At 36.5% G+C, this 15,314-nt stretch overlaps 1 protein-coding gene across 3 annotated transcripts in view; it reads left to right on the top strand.

Moving 5' to 3' along the window:
* The first annotated feature begins 703 nt into the window (after nt 1–703).
* The window catches only part of LOC307007291 (inactive rhomboid protein 2-like), a 70,909-nt gene continuing 56,298 nt past the window's right edge, over nt 704–15,314 (top strand). Inside the window, exons 1-3 of one of the 3 annotated variants that reach the window (XM_079629105.1) lie at nt 704–1,079; nt 4,108–4,170; nt 4,691–4,786. The gene's annotated coding sequence lies outside the window, so the exon portion shown is untranslated. The remainder of the gene's footprint in view (nt 1,080–4,107; nt 4,171–4,690; nt 4,787–15,314) is intronic. The other 2 variants (XM_079629106.1, XM_079629104.1) reach the window with 2 other exon arrangements.

Raw genomic sequence — 15,314 nt, forward strand, 5'->3', positions numbered from 1 at the left:
CTGGGTTGTCTGAAGCAGTGGCTTCCTGGTTACATGCTGTAGCATTTTGAAAGTAGTGAATACATTAGTATCTAGAAATGTTGGATCTTTTGAGAACTGAACATATAAGCATGTAAGCAGTTGGCCATGTTTGAGACTGGAGGAGAAGGCCTCAGAACTGAGTATAATTATTCCCTGACGGCCACTGGAGATGCAGCTGAAGATGGATGCCAGGCTGGAAATAAATGTCTGGTCAAATGAACGGACTCCAGTATTCAGGATTATCTTTTTCTCTGATATCTTGGTGATTGGCTATGAGAATCTTACAGCTGGTCACTTGACATCACAAGTTTTTTTTAAAAAGGCCTAACTTTCTATAGGGTCAAATTGAAGCTGAACAGAACATCTGGAAAGGCATTTAGATTAAATAAAAGCCAGTGGAAAAGTTTAACAATCCATATTTGAGGGTGATTAACAGGAAAACTAGGCTAATATATTGAGGTTACAGTGTATTAGACACAGTCAAACTGCAATGGTCTTTAGTTTGTGTTGTTCAGCAAAGAGTGCAAGCCTACTCTAATATAGCTAAGTAGATATAATCAATATTTTAATCAATATTTAAAATATTGTCTAGGCAGCTCACTGGAGTTTGTAACATAATTTTTTTCGTTCTTGATGATCTCTAAAGTAAACTATTAAAAAATAATAATTGTGTAAGCTGGCCTGTGATCCAGGGGTGTAGATGAGCAGAGAACTCTCCCATTTCCCATTTGACGTCATGTAGGAAGCGCTGCAGGAAGAAGGGAGGAGAAAAATACACCCGGGCTTTCTCGCAACACTCGTTCTCTTTCATTAACATAAGCATACTAGCAACTTACTGCACATACAATTACAACGTTTAGATACTTTTTTAAATGGTTAAACTTTTTTTTAAATGAGTCCCGAACGATTCGGATTTCCCTGCTGAATCAGTAATTTGTGAATGAAAGAAAAGCGAAACGCGTGGACTGCTGGAGCCCACTGCACAGAAGAGAAAGAGTCACTAGTGTCTTAAAGTCAATGGAGCGCTTCTGGAGGACGTGCACTCATATATCTGTTAGGTGAGACAATAGCTACTAATGGACCCTGCTACTGTTTTGAAGTTGTGTTCAGTTTTTAAACATGTGAATTTAATCAGCGTTTCATTAGCTATAGTCACGCACGTTTGAGCTGAAACGTAGAACAAGTTTAGAGATACAAAGATAACGACCTGTAGGGTTGTCAAGGGTTCAGCCACTTAGCCTAGTTTCCCTATTGTCTGCTTTAAAAAAACCTCACTGCTTCTTGAAAATTGAGTGACTTTTTTTTCTTTTGTATTTGTGAAATTTTCAATGTTGAGGAAGCGGTTGTGAAATCGAATCAAAGCGGTTTCAGATAATGCAACGTGACAACAGAGGCGCCTGCTACTTATTAGTGTTAAAAGTAAATACAATGTAACATTACATGCCACACCATGATCAATGAGGTCTCTAATCGAGGCAAAAATACAGTAAACTATGCCCACGTGTTGCATAGTAACGCCCATAGACCAGTGGATCTCAACCTTTTTGTCTTCAAGGCCCACCAATACACAACAATATTTGAAGTGCCCGTTCATCCCCACTCACAATTTCTACCCTATTTAGAGCTTGACATAATTTGAAAGATGTATATCCTTTAGAAAAATAACCAAATAATGAGACATATCTTGATGTGTTGTTATTTTAGCTTATTTTAATGTTTATTTTGTCTTACTTAATTTTTTTAAAAACCATCCTAATAGGCCATGTGCCACGGCCCCCTATAGTTGCAGCGCTATTTTCACAACCATTTTAAATGTCAGGAAAGTTCTGTTAGACCACAAACACCAGCTAAATAGAAAAAATAGGAATCACATTACTTGATGTTCTTAGATTAAATCAACTGGCCCTAACCTTAAAATACATGTAGAAAAGTACAAATTATAATTCTGTAATTTTAGTTTGATTCTCTTGTCCTCTTGATGTCATTATGTGTCTTGTTTGACAATGCTTTTAACAGGTTTTTACTTGTAGGCCTATATGTAAATCAAATATGTCAAACAGATGTAGGCAGGCTCACCATGTCATGGCATGTCTGCTGAAAAACAAGGATTTAGTCCATCCTCCTAATATCTTCAAATGTCTGATCATATGAGGCTTATCATTGGGTACATCATGCTCAGAATCACCACCTCCAAACATTCTGGCTTTTCAAAGACAATATTTTCTTTATGTTCTCTATAGTTATACCGTTACTTTAATAATTTAGCCTAAGTATAGCTGAGGAATGTGTATCTGGTTTTCATTTTGGCAAGTTCAGACTTGCTCCATTGAACAGTGAGATACAGTGAATGACTTTGTATGGGAAGTTGAATTGAGCAGACTTTTGCCACCTCTGCCAGTTTGTTATTGTTTTGTTTACTGAAATATCAATGTTGCAAAATTATTAATATATAGTGTTTAGCCAGACATTGAGTAATATAAAAAAAAAATCTTATGTTTTGTCTATGCAGTGAAAGTCAGTGTCCAATGTTGTTTTGGACTCATTGACTTTCATTGTATATCCTCCTGAGACCCAGGAATACACTTTTGTACACTGTAGTGGACATTACATTTTAGTGAATTTCTCTGACACCATACATGTCACAGTTTTAATTCTGGATGTCATGCAAAGAGCTCATTCGGGGCTTTTCACATACCAAATGCTTGAAAGTTTCACATGACAACTACTTCTTCTTGGTCTTTAAAAATGACAAATTTAGCACTGTAATTAGCACTTAAATCTGACTAGTTTTCAAATGAATTGTTATCAACATCTCAGGAAAATGTTACCTGTGTTTCTAATCAAAATATGACTTTGTTACAAAACAAGACAATTGGTTTCATACATGTCCACTGTGGACACCTGGACTCATGTTTATCAGGCATTTTGGGAGGAACAACAAGTGAATTATAAATTATATATCAATATTCCTATGAAATATTAGATATTATTATGAAAATTGTACCAATTATTACTCCTATTATTACACTTTTTTCATTACATGTTGCCCCAAGAACATTAATATGCAAATTACATACAGTGTATATTGTATTGAATGTGACAACCCATTTATGGCTTATTGCATAAAGTAAGGTAGTAGGATATATCAATTCATTCCATTATATTTCATAACATAGTTGAGAATCATCTTTATACAAAGTTTGGTTAAAAAAATCCTGAAACCTAAAAATGTATTGGTGAATAAAAAAAAGCCCATTGTTTTTGCTTAAACATGAAAAATGTCATGCCTAATGACATGAAGAAATACTAAATTCAAAATTATTTTAATTTTTTCTGGGTCTATATACAAAAACATTATTTAAAATATCTTCTTCTGTTGAACACAACAGAAGAACAAATGACCTATAGGTTTGGAACAATGAATGACTTTTCTATAATTTGTCATAAGCAGTTAAAAAGCAGAATGAAACAACAACGAATTTGGATAGTTATTTTTAAATTTCATGCTAAAAAAACACCTTAAAGGTATCATAAAAATAGTTCATTTGACTAGTGCGCTACAGTCTTTTTATGATAGCTTTGTGTAGGCTAAGTATTGTACACCATGGACCACTTATATGGTGCTTTTTTGCAATTGATGTTTAAAGCAACTGTCTACAAAATTATCATGTCATCTACCTACCGTCATGTTCCCACTTTTTGGATGGAAAACTGTCCAGGCAATAGTTTGTTAACCAGGAGTACTATGCGTAGTTGTGATATGCACGGTATAGACTATTTGCAACCACTGTCAATGTTTGTTCATTAAACATCTAGGAAGGATTCTACGCTGCTGCCCTTTAATAGCACTTATTGAAATGTTCCTCATTATGGGGCTTGTAGTCATCACATCTTCACAGTATCTTGCAACAAAAGGAAGCTGACATTTGAGCAACACACGTTACTTAACAATGAAGGCTAGATAAATGTATTGTGTGGACAAATACAGTATGTGGCCTCAAAAACCACCACATGTTACTGATATGAACCTAGATTAAATTATATGTAATATTTTATGTGACATTCCTTTATATTATACTCTTACAGATTTGCCAGGTAGGGTGCCTCCATATAGCCATCAAATTCTAAAGCTCCATTTCAAACTATACAGTAAGTTAAGATCATATGCTTGTTCTTTTTGTGGTGATTGAGTTGATACCGGCTTCTGTGCATTGAAATACATGCTTGTTGTGTGAATAGATGAGAAGATGCATTTAACCTAGGCTAGAACTAATGCTAATTAATTATGACAGTTTTGTGTGTGATTTTAACAAAGTTTTTTGAACTGGAGCAAAGTGTACTGTCCAATGTCAGGGTTCACCAAAAGACATCCCACTTCATGTAAGACTAAATCAGTTTTTATTAGGCTACTGACATGACTCTTCTTCTCAGGTAAATGCACATGATTTTAAGCAGATTGTGTATTATCAAGCACTGTTCATATCTTTGTTTAAAAAATGTAATTTGAATAAGGACAATGACAAAGGACAATGGACAATGACAAGGACAAAGAAAAATAGGTTTTTGTCATCAGAAATGACATATTTTCAGTTTGAACTCTTCAGCATTTCTTGTGAAAGAGGAGACCGATATGGTCATAACTACCGTACTACTTTTGTATGTTTTGCAGAAAGACTGCCCTGAAGATGAGTAAGTGATTTACTGTTCCTCTTACTGTTCCGGGAAAAAAAGAAAAGAAAGGCAAACAGTGGTTCCGTCTGACATAGTAAGTGTGATGTTTTTTAATGTTATACTCTGGTGCTCACACACTAACTTGCAGGTTTGCTTTTGTTTGAAATACAGTTTTATCCACCTCTACCCTCAATGTTTCAGTCGACCCTTTTCACATTTCTGGGGTTCTCAGAAAGTCACTATAAATGTATAAACTTCTATAGAGATTAATTTTGTACTTTTCATTGTGCAATCATTGTAATTTCATTGCATGTAAGCCATCAATAATTGTTTACTAACATTTAACATCTTTTAGTAATTGATTAAAGCCTAAAGCAGTCTGTAGTTGTGAAATATTCATTTCTGAAATGAGGAAGTGAAAACTGAGCTTTTTTCCATAATTAGAGTTTAAGGTTCACCAAAGACGTTCATCAATCTTCTTATGCTTTTCTGCTTCTTTCCGGCCCCCAGTTGCTGGTTATGTAGTGGCATGTAGTATTTATAGTATACAACAACTTTGTTAATTCATATATTTAAACTCGCATTAGATATGTATCTCCCTTCTGTATGCGTGGTGCAAGAAAATCATAGGGAAGGAAGTACGAGCCTTGACTCATTTATGTTGCCAGATCTTGCTAGAAAAAAACAGCAAACAAGACCAAGCCCATAATAATCCTGAATAGATCTAAATGCTTTATATTGAAAATAAGACCACAATATCACAACCCACAATTGGCCCTTTTATTAACTCCATAAACTGGCTCAGTTTATGAGCCAAGCCAAGCCCATACAAACAATACCAAAAACACTTTAAAGGGATAGTTCACCCAAAAATGAAAAATCTTTCATAGTTTACTCACACTCAAGTTGTTCCAAACCTGTATGAGTTTCTTTGTTCTGCTGAACACAAAGGAAGATAATTGGAAGAATGTTTGTAACCAAACAGATCTCGGGCCCCATTGACTATAGTAGGGGAAAAATAGTAGTCAATGGGGCCCGAGATCTGTTTGGTTACAAACATTCTTCCTTTGTGTTTAGCAGAACAAAGAAACTCATACAGGTTTGGAACAACTTGAGTGTGAGTAAACTATGAGAGATTTTTCATTTTTGGGTGAACTATCCCTTTAATATAATAATAATAAGTGGATATAACACTGCAAGTGAGTGCTCTGCAAAGTAGCCTTCCAAGCATAAATAAAACATGATGCTTCTGTCAACGGTGGTTTGGTTAAAATTGTCAAACATTGTGAGCCTTTGGTTGCTGCAATATTACTTTGGCCAAAAATAGTGAATAATAAAAACCTGAGATGCCAGGACGTTGATATAGTTACCACGGTGTCAGTCATCAGAATTAAATTTTATTACCAAAACTTGCTGATAACACTGATAACTAGTACTGATAATTCAGGTGTGCAAACAAGTGAAAATAATAAAATATACCTTATAGTATATAAAAATGAGGAAAAACAAATGTAACAAATGTTTCTTGACAAATATAAACATTCAATATAAAAAAAGATGTCACATGGGGAAAAATGTGCTAACATTTTAAGAAGAACGCTATAACTGTAGTACTATCATTTGAAACGGCAGCAGGGAAGATGTGTGATGTTGGCATTCATTTGTGTTTTAAACCTTCCCTCTTTAGACGATAATATGGTTACGATAAGCAGGTGACTATTTCGTCAGTTCAAAATAACGATGAATGACACATGTTTTTATGAAATGTAGTTGGAGTAAAATGTACGATATTATGCTTTGGAATGTACTGTAGTAAAAGTAAAGGTTTCCCAGAATAAAAATACTCGGATAAAGTACAGATACTTGATAAATGTACTTAAAGGGGTCATGACATGAGATACCAAATTTGCCTTGATCTTTTAGTATATAAGAGGGCTTTGTACCATTAAAACGTCCTGCATGTTTCATAGCTTAAGACTTCCTCCCCATTATAAACGAATAATTTATTTAATCAAGCTCTAAATACAGCTCGTTCTGGATCCATGGTAAGAAGTGACGTCACGGTACGAAGTGACGTACCAGCGTTTGCATATGACCGCCTCCAGGCACAAGACAACTACGCTTTAAGCGCAAGACAACTACGCTCATTTCGTATCGTTGTCGCGCCCGCGCGCTGCGCGCCTCACAAGTGTACAGTCGACGGACAGCGAGTGGGTCTGTGTACAGGGAAATTACGATGCCGCAGATGTGCTGTTCCTGGCTGTGGACAAACAACATCTTTGAATACGCTGCGAAAGATCCAGTCGTCAGGGAAAAATTTGATGCACTTTATTTTTTGCGGACGTCTCAGTCACGGCAGTGTTAGTTTAAGCGTTTGTTCTATACATTTGAAGGATGACTGTTTTGAGAACAAATCCCAAAATTATGCTGGCTTTGCCAGAAAACTGTTGCTCAAAGATAAGTCCGTGCCGACTATTCTGGGCTCAACAACGACGACGCAAACTGTAAGTAATGTATTTAAAACTTTAAACTACTTTTTAAATACGCTGAATCCGCAAATGTTCTGGCTGGGGGCGTTAATAATTGATGCATAGGCACTGACGTTAGCCAATCATAACAGTGGGCGTTAACACTGAACTCTTAAAGGGGAAACACCCCCAAAACAGACTGTTTGAATCAGAGGATGAGAAACAGGGTGGGAAAAGGTCATAAATCACTACATTTTAAAAGTTTTTTGTAAAAAAAACTATAGTAATACTATATTTGAACCTAAGGGAACATAATAATAAAATAAAAAAAAACATGTCATGACCCCTTTAAGTACAGTAACTAAGTAAAAATAATTAGTACTGTCCACTACTGACTGTGGGAACCTGGGGTGGAATGGGTGTCTAGCATCAGAAAAGTCAACAAATGGGGCAACTTGTTAGACCGTGGGTTGGGACCTGTGTCAGTGGATACAGAGATCCTGGGGCCTCATTTATAACCGTTGCGTACGCACAAAACAGGGCCTGAAAGAGGCGTACGCCACTTCCGACCTATAAGTTGTGATTTATAAAAACAAACTTGACGGAAAAATGTGTGCACCTGCACGCAAACTCTGACCCATGCGTACAAACGTTTTGGAGATGGAGCAGTTTGGCGACACTGATGGTGAGCTGGAGTTATATCTTTTTGGTCACTTTTAGACAGAAAATCTAAAGAAAATTAGACATATACAGAAAGATAATACAAATATAATTTCACTCACCAAGCCTATCACTTGAAGCAAATATCCACACCTTAAAGGTCAGCGCCAGCGAGCGCGTTGGTCCGTTTAGTGAAACTGACACATATCTAAAAGTAAAACTGAAAATCTTCATTATGAGTCCCAATCATAAATACAGTGCATGTTCACAATAACAGCTTAAATAAAATAATGATTTAAATTATGTTTTACTTCTGATATAAACATTTAGATTAAATATCCCATTCTCATTAATGGAGTTAAACACATAAACTACATGAAATTTACTGAGAAGTAAAAAAAAAAAAAAAGTCAATAAATATAAATATTTGTGCATGCTGTGTTTTAATGTTTTAACTAGATAATTGCTTATCATGATAATAGCAGATTGCCTAATAGCACAAGGTCTATCTGTTTCCATTAAAAATGTAAATAAATTAAAATACTATTTGGTCAGTGGAAAAGATTGAGAAAAAATTTCTCTGAAATGTAGCCTATTTTACACTATTTTTTTTCTTTTCTTCAAAAACAAGGCAAGGATTGGCTACTAAATGGTTTTTATTAATGTAATGTGACGGCACATCCGTATTTCATATTTTCATAATGTCTTGTACCGTTAAACATGTTATCACGTGGATGAATTATCATATGCAAATGATATGCAAATGAGGATATGCATAGTAAAACTAGGCGTTTGTAAGCTCCATATATGGTTATTTCAGGGAGGAGACGCATGTGCTTACAATCTTCCACTGACTGGGATTTATAAAGTGAATTCTGCGCAGGTTCTGGCGTACGCACGGTTTTATAAGTCTGAATTTATTTTTGCGTACGCCATTTTTGGCTTTTGGGCGCACGTACACTTTTAGTAAGGATCCTACGCACAGTTTTATAAATGAGGACCCTGTTACTTGAGAAATGTGACATGCTGTGGCTGTCCCTGCTCCAACACAATACCTTGGCTCCAATTCTTCTTCCAAAGTCAAAAACTGTCAGACGTTTATGTTTCTGGAGTCCCTGGTTTCCGATACGCTGCTTTTCAAGCTGTCTCCGTTAGCTATACAGAGAAGTATTTCTGTTAAAGCAGGGACAATGAATGATATCAAAAAGCTAAGATCTGGTCAGATCCTAGTAGAATGTTAAAAAACTGAACTGTTGAGGTTAAGACAGACTTGACTTGGATAAGTCATAAATATAACAAAACGCAGCGCCACATCCGTTTACTCCACTGATATCTCTGTTTCTCCACTCAGACTCCATTGGTGTATTCATTGAAATGAAACACATTCCAGTTCACATGATCGAAACAATTTCTAAACATCCCCTTTGATCGGTCAGACCAGCATTAGCTTGAATTAGTAGTTTTTTTGATTTGCTGTACGTGGGAGGGCTTTATATACAGTACATTGTGGAATGGAGTATAACATTGAGAAGTGATAACAGTTCTTCTCTTGTATAACAGGTTATGTGTTGGTAATATATAGGCAATACTTTCTTCAATGTTCCTTTATTAAAATCCACAGCCACAATAAACCAATAAAGTCCAGGGGCCTGTTATTCGCACATGGATTACTCTGTTATCTTGATTTTACTGTTGACAATTTAGAACAGGAGAGAGGCCGCACTATGCATAAATAGTTTTATTTGCACAAACGCGTTTCGGCGCGTGCCTTCTTCAGTGTGCAACAAGATCACACAGTGTAACCAATCTTATATGCCCACACCCATTGACACACCCATATTAACATCAACCAATACATTTAAAACATATTAACATCATGTCCCGCAGAGTTAAAATGCTCAAAGATAATATGTTTACACATCCAAAAACAGGCAGAACATACAAAGTAAATGGCAGAAATGCTATCAGAAAAAATGATGACAAATCATCAGTCGCGAGGCATTTTAACTCTGCGGGACATGATGTTAATATGCTCAAATTTATGGGCTTGGAGTTTATCAATCGGTCCCCAAGAGGGGGAGACCGTGAGAACCGCCTCCTTCAGCGAGAGGCGTGGTACATTTTTAGCTTAAACACATGTATTCCTAATGGGATGAATGAAGATCTGTCACTAAGTTGTTTCTTGTAAATGTAACACTAGCATGTATATTTTATGTTCATTCTGTATATGTATAACAGTCGTTGTTTTTCATTAATGGACTAATTGAAACATTGGTGACACCATTGGACTGTGTATTATTTTAAATTTATTGGTTGATGTTAATATGGGTGTGTCAATGGGTGTGGGCATATAAGATTGGTTACACTGTGATCTTGTTGCACACTGAAGAAGGCACGCGCCGAAACGCGTTTGTGCAAAGAAAACTATTTATGCATAGTGCGGCCTCTCTCCTGTTTTATATATTCTAATTATTCAGGCCAGCAATCTTAAAGTTTAAGTCCAATCATTGAGTGAAGCCTGCTCCTATTCCCATTTACTGTTGACAATTTGACATGATCTAGGATTGTTAGGTTCTTCGAAGGTCATCCTGGAGTTGCTGTCATAGCAACGGGTCCGTAAACTCAAACCTGCCCTGGAGCAGGCTTATTTCATGTAAACAGGATTAGATTGCATCTTTTTAAGCGGAGGTGATACTTAAAGTCTGTCCCAGCCACTGCTACTTCCTTACAAGAGTACCCTATTGAAGCAGGGACAATAATCATTTTAAATTATAATAATAATTAAAAAAATTATTTGAAAATAATATTATAATGTTGAGTAGTCTATCATAATATAAATGAGAGATTTATTTGTGAGGGAATAATTACCTTATAATGTTATTGGAGTCTTTTCACACTTGATGCACAGTTATGCCATGCATTAATTTAAATGGTGACATTATTATGGGAGTGGCTTGATGCAGTGCAGGAGATTCAAATAAAAAATGCTGTCTGCTGTGCCATTTGAAAAATATTATTGACTGAAGAAACTTTAATTAATGCCGTTATGTAACAAATCTGCTTCTCAGGTCAAATTAAACGAATTGCTAATTACAATATTGTAATGAAAATGTACTGCCTGAACAAAAACTAGAGATCGTGAAATAATTTGGAATCATGTAACAAACATTACACATTTAATTGATCTAGTATAACATTTATGCCATTTTGGGCGCTTGGCTTGTTTCCATTGTTACAGCCAGCTTCAACAAGAAGGGAGACGTCAATTCTTAACAATAAAAAAAAAAAATATATATTTTAACGCAAGAACAACAAACATAAATATAATATAAACAAAGAAACATGTCAGGGCCAGGCAGGCCGTCGAACTTCATACCGGAGACGATTGACCAAGCGACGCTCCCACATGAACAGTTTCAGCGACATTTAACTCTGCGTCCAACAAGTGTCAGGTGTGTCAGACATGCCCCCTCCAAACGACACCTAAAAAACACACACAAACCACATGCACAGCCTAGGCTGTAATGTCACATTATAAAGGTCCAGAAGTTTTTCGTCAGGTGTGTGTGTGGTATTCTTTTTTTAATATGATGTAATTACATTGCCGTCTTGCCGCCAGCCAATCATTGCATTGCTGATCATGGTTTTGAATATCGATATATCTTCCCTTTCCAATGAACGCAAGAATGAGCAGTAATCCAGACTTAATCCAGATATTTTATTCAAATCCGCAAATTCGTTTGAAGAACTAAATTATCCAGAGATCAGTTTATCATGATTAGAAGATCTGACATCTGTCAAATCATTAAGCGAGGCACAACGAATGTATCCAAGGTACTGTTTCCTGTTTGTTTATTATTTTATATGTATACAAAACAGTACCAGTTTGGAGTCCATGTATGGAGGAATTCCTACATTTAAAGCGATAACAGAAACAGAATATTACTTTGGGAGCCATAAAGATTGAGATTGGAACATGATGCATTCCAGATTAGGGGGAACAGAATGTTTTGATTGTGTATATACTCCTACGGTTACACACCCCACACCTTTAGTTTTCCCTGTGAGGTTACAGTCTCTATCCACGTGATGATTAGAAAATTCAACAGCAAAATCAGTAATAGCATCCAAAAGCCAGGTTTTGATGAGACCAAATATACTGCAGTCGCATAGTTCTCTTTGGAATGAGATGCACCTTTTGAAGAGGTCACAAACTCTGCAAAACTCCGTTGTCACAAACTGCTTCGTTGTTTACCTGTGTCATGGGGTTTCCATAAGGAAGTTCAAAGTTACTTTCACAAGGTTTTACAAGATGAAAAGTGCAAAAATAGAAAAACATAATTACGGTACATACTATACTCTAAGTTGCCAGAGCTCGTAACAGTAAAAGTAATTTTTGCCGCCCTCTTGGTTTTAAAAAGATTTAGCAGTAAATGTATTTAATGGATTGAACTAATCAATTCTAATAATTAATAATTCTAAATGCTTCCCTCAGCAGCAGAATATGGTTGTCAGTCTTGATTTTGAGTCCTTAATATGGTTACCATTCACACACAGTTCAGTTATTTACGAGAGCGACAACTGCATTCTATAACCAAACTCCCAGCCGTAAATTTTCAGGACTCGCACTGTGTGAATGGAACCGACCTGGGCTGCGTTTCCCAAACCCATTGTAAGCTTAAGTTGATTGTTGAGACCATTGGTGGCAATTGTTCTACAATCAACCTTGGCTTACGATGCTTTTGGGAAACGCAGCCCTGTTGAACAAGTTGTCCATAACGTGAGCCACTCTGCGCTGCACAAACGTGTGTCTGCCATGTGTTGTGGGTTTTCATGTGTGGTTTCGGTACGTTACAGCGATGGAGATACAAGGGCTTTAGATCCAGTCACAGTTCTCCCAACGCTGCTCCTGTTTTATGTGCTACATGTGACTCAAATGCTCAGCTCTCCACCAAGGTATAAAAGCTGCTGTTGGTTAATGAAGATTTGACTGATGAACTCGTGGCTTGTCAAAAGTAATAAGACTTTTCAGTTTTATGGACGTCGCCATTTTGATATTCATTTGGTCTCTGTTTCATAAACCATCAACATCCACCAATAATGTTGTAGTTACATATTGATCTGGAATAAGATATGGAATCAACTCGGGTGCCATTTTGGAATACAGACAATAACTATATCCAGTGTACACCAACCCTTTGTTTCTTCCCTCTCTCAATGATAGGGCTTTTACATCCTTGATGTAGGGTGACCACCTTGTTGCAGGAAGTAGATTTTTGTGGGACAATGCAGGACATGTGGAAGAGGGATACAAGAATTGTTTTTATAGTTTTACAATATCAAAACAGGTGTCTCATGGCAGCACATACAATCATCCATCAACTGGTAGTTAAAGGATCGGGTGAAGAGTAATAGTAAAAAAAAACAAAAGTCAAGAAATAAAGACATTCAACATTCCTTCTCAAGAAAGTTCCAAAGAGGGGACCAAATACGCCAGAAATCAGACTTCTGGCGTAAGTCACAAGTGAGTTTTTCTAAAGAAAGGAAAATAGCAATTTGATTCATCCACATATTAACAGAAGGGACATGAGGAGTGGACCACAACAGGAGTATACATTTTCTCACTAAGTAGGTACAAAGATGTAAAACACATCTAGATCATGGTTGAGGTGTAATTCAGCTTTATAATTCAGGAGATAGATACTTGGGGATAGAGCAAAATATTTACCAATAATCCTCTGAACAATTTTATGTATTTATTTCCAGTACACCTTAATCATGTCACAGCTCCAGAACATATGCATCACTGTGCCAATATTAGACTTACACTTGAAACATAATTAGGAAACATTAGGAAAAATCTTATGGAGACGAACCTGTGTTAAATAAAGCCCTATTCAGACGGGACTAGTTTAACATGGAGAGGTGGGGTAAAGTAATAATTACCAGAGCTTCTCAGTGATTTTAGTCCGGTCCGAATGCGCCATCTCAGTAATTATTACGGACAATGTCAGTAAAGATTACTGCGACTTTAACCTTCAGTAAAAAGGTCCGGAAAAATTACCTCGGGTAATACTAATCCCGTCTGAATAGACCCGTAAATATTTCACAAAAAAAAAAGTGACAATGGGGCGCAAAACATATATATATATATATATATATATATATTTTTTTTTTTAAACATATATTTTAACGAGGAGGTAAGCTTCTCATTTTCCTTTCAAACGGAAAATCACAAAATAAAACACTTCATTACTGCCACCTGCTGTTAGCCTAGACAGACATTCTCCAAGCTCCTCTCCCCAGCTTTTAAAAGCAATTTTTAATAACAATTTCCGACTATAAACAAATACCCATTTAAATGCTTAGGATATTTGCATTGTAAGAATGTACTGGGAGACTTTAGATTTAAAAACGGTGTCTCGTTAGGCAATGTTTTCTCAGTCAAATCATAAAAAATCCTATTGATTCCATAGAACGCGTGAGCTCATTAGGGAATACCGGCAGCGCGGTGGCTTCACTGTTTATGACGTCATGAGCTATCCAGTCATTATATAGATCAGTGGTTCTCTCGTATACAACGTATTAGTGTAACATTTACGGTAATTAAAACATTCAGGCCATATTCAGCGCAGTGCGTTAAACTTCTATTTTTTAGTAACCTACCTGAATGGCCAGTTGAATGTTAATTGTACAAAAGGCAAGCAGTTAAAGAGTGTTTCTTCTTTATCCATTGAAGCCTCTATGTTTACAGGCTTGTGGTGACGTGCAATGTTTTATAGGTGCCAAAACAAATATTTATGGTACTGCCATTTTTTTTTGTCATGCTTCATGTGTGCAATAAACATTACACTTCATGAGAAAAAAATTGTTGCAGAGAATCATGATATCAATTCTAAGCTAAAAAAAATCGTGATTCATATTTTTCCCAGAATCGCGCAGGCCTACTCGACAAAAAGAAAATCGCTATAGATGGTAAAGGATATATCTAAATTAGCATCAAAAACTGTCAAAGGCATCTTAGTAAATGATGCTAAGATGCTCTTCTATATACTGCCTAGTTGTTTAATCTGCATGGGTTCATAATAAAGATGTTATGATTTCAACCTGTGTTCCCCTGTCTTGTCCCATGTTTTGCAGTTCCCTGTCATGTTGATTAGTTTCCCCAGGTGTTTCAGATTAGCCACGCCCCTTGTTATCTTGTTTAGCTTGTTAGTTTCTGTATTTAAACCCTGTGTCTTGTTTCAGTGTTTGTGGGTTCTTGTCTTTGTAATGTGGTTCTGTCCGTGAGTCTGGGTCCTGAGTCTATGTCTGCATCTGTGAGTTCATCTAATAAAGCTGCTGCACTTGGATCCTGCTTCCTCAATTGATTCTACCTCAGCATTACAGAAGAACCCATCAACAAATGGATCTAGCAGCAGCTTTGGGGAGCCTCCAGCCAAGAAGGCGGCCACCCCTGATTCTTCTTCCCAGGATGGCCGCTGCCACGTCGCC

The sequence above is a fragment of the Phoxinus phoxinus genome (assembly GCF_949152265.1).
Source record: "Phoxinus phoxinus genome assembly, chromosome: 11".
Classification (NCBI taxonomy): domain Eukaryota; kingdom Metazoa; phylum Chordata; class Actinopteri; order Cypriniformes; family Leuciscidae; genus Phoxinus; species Phoxinus phoxinus.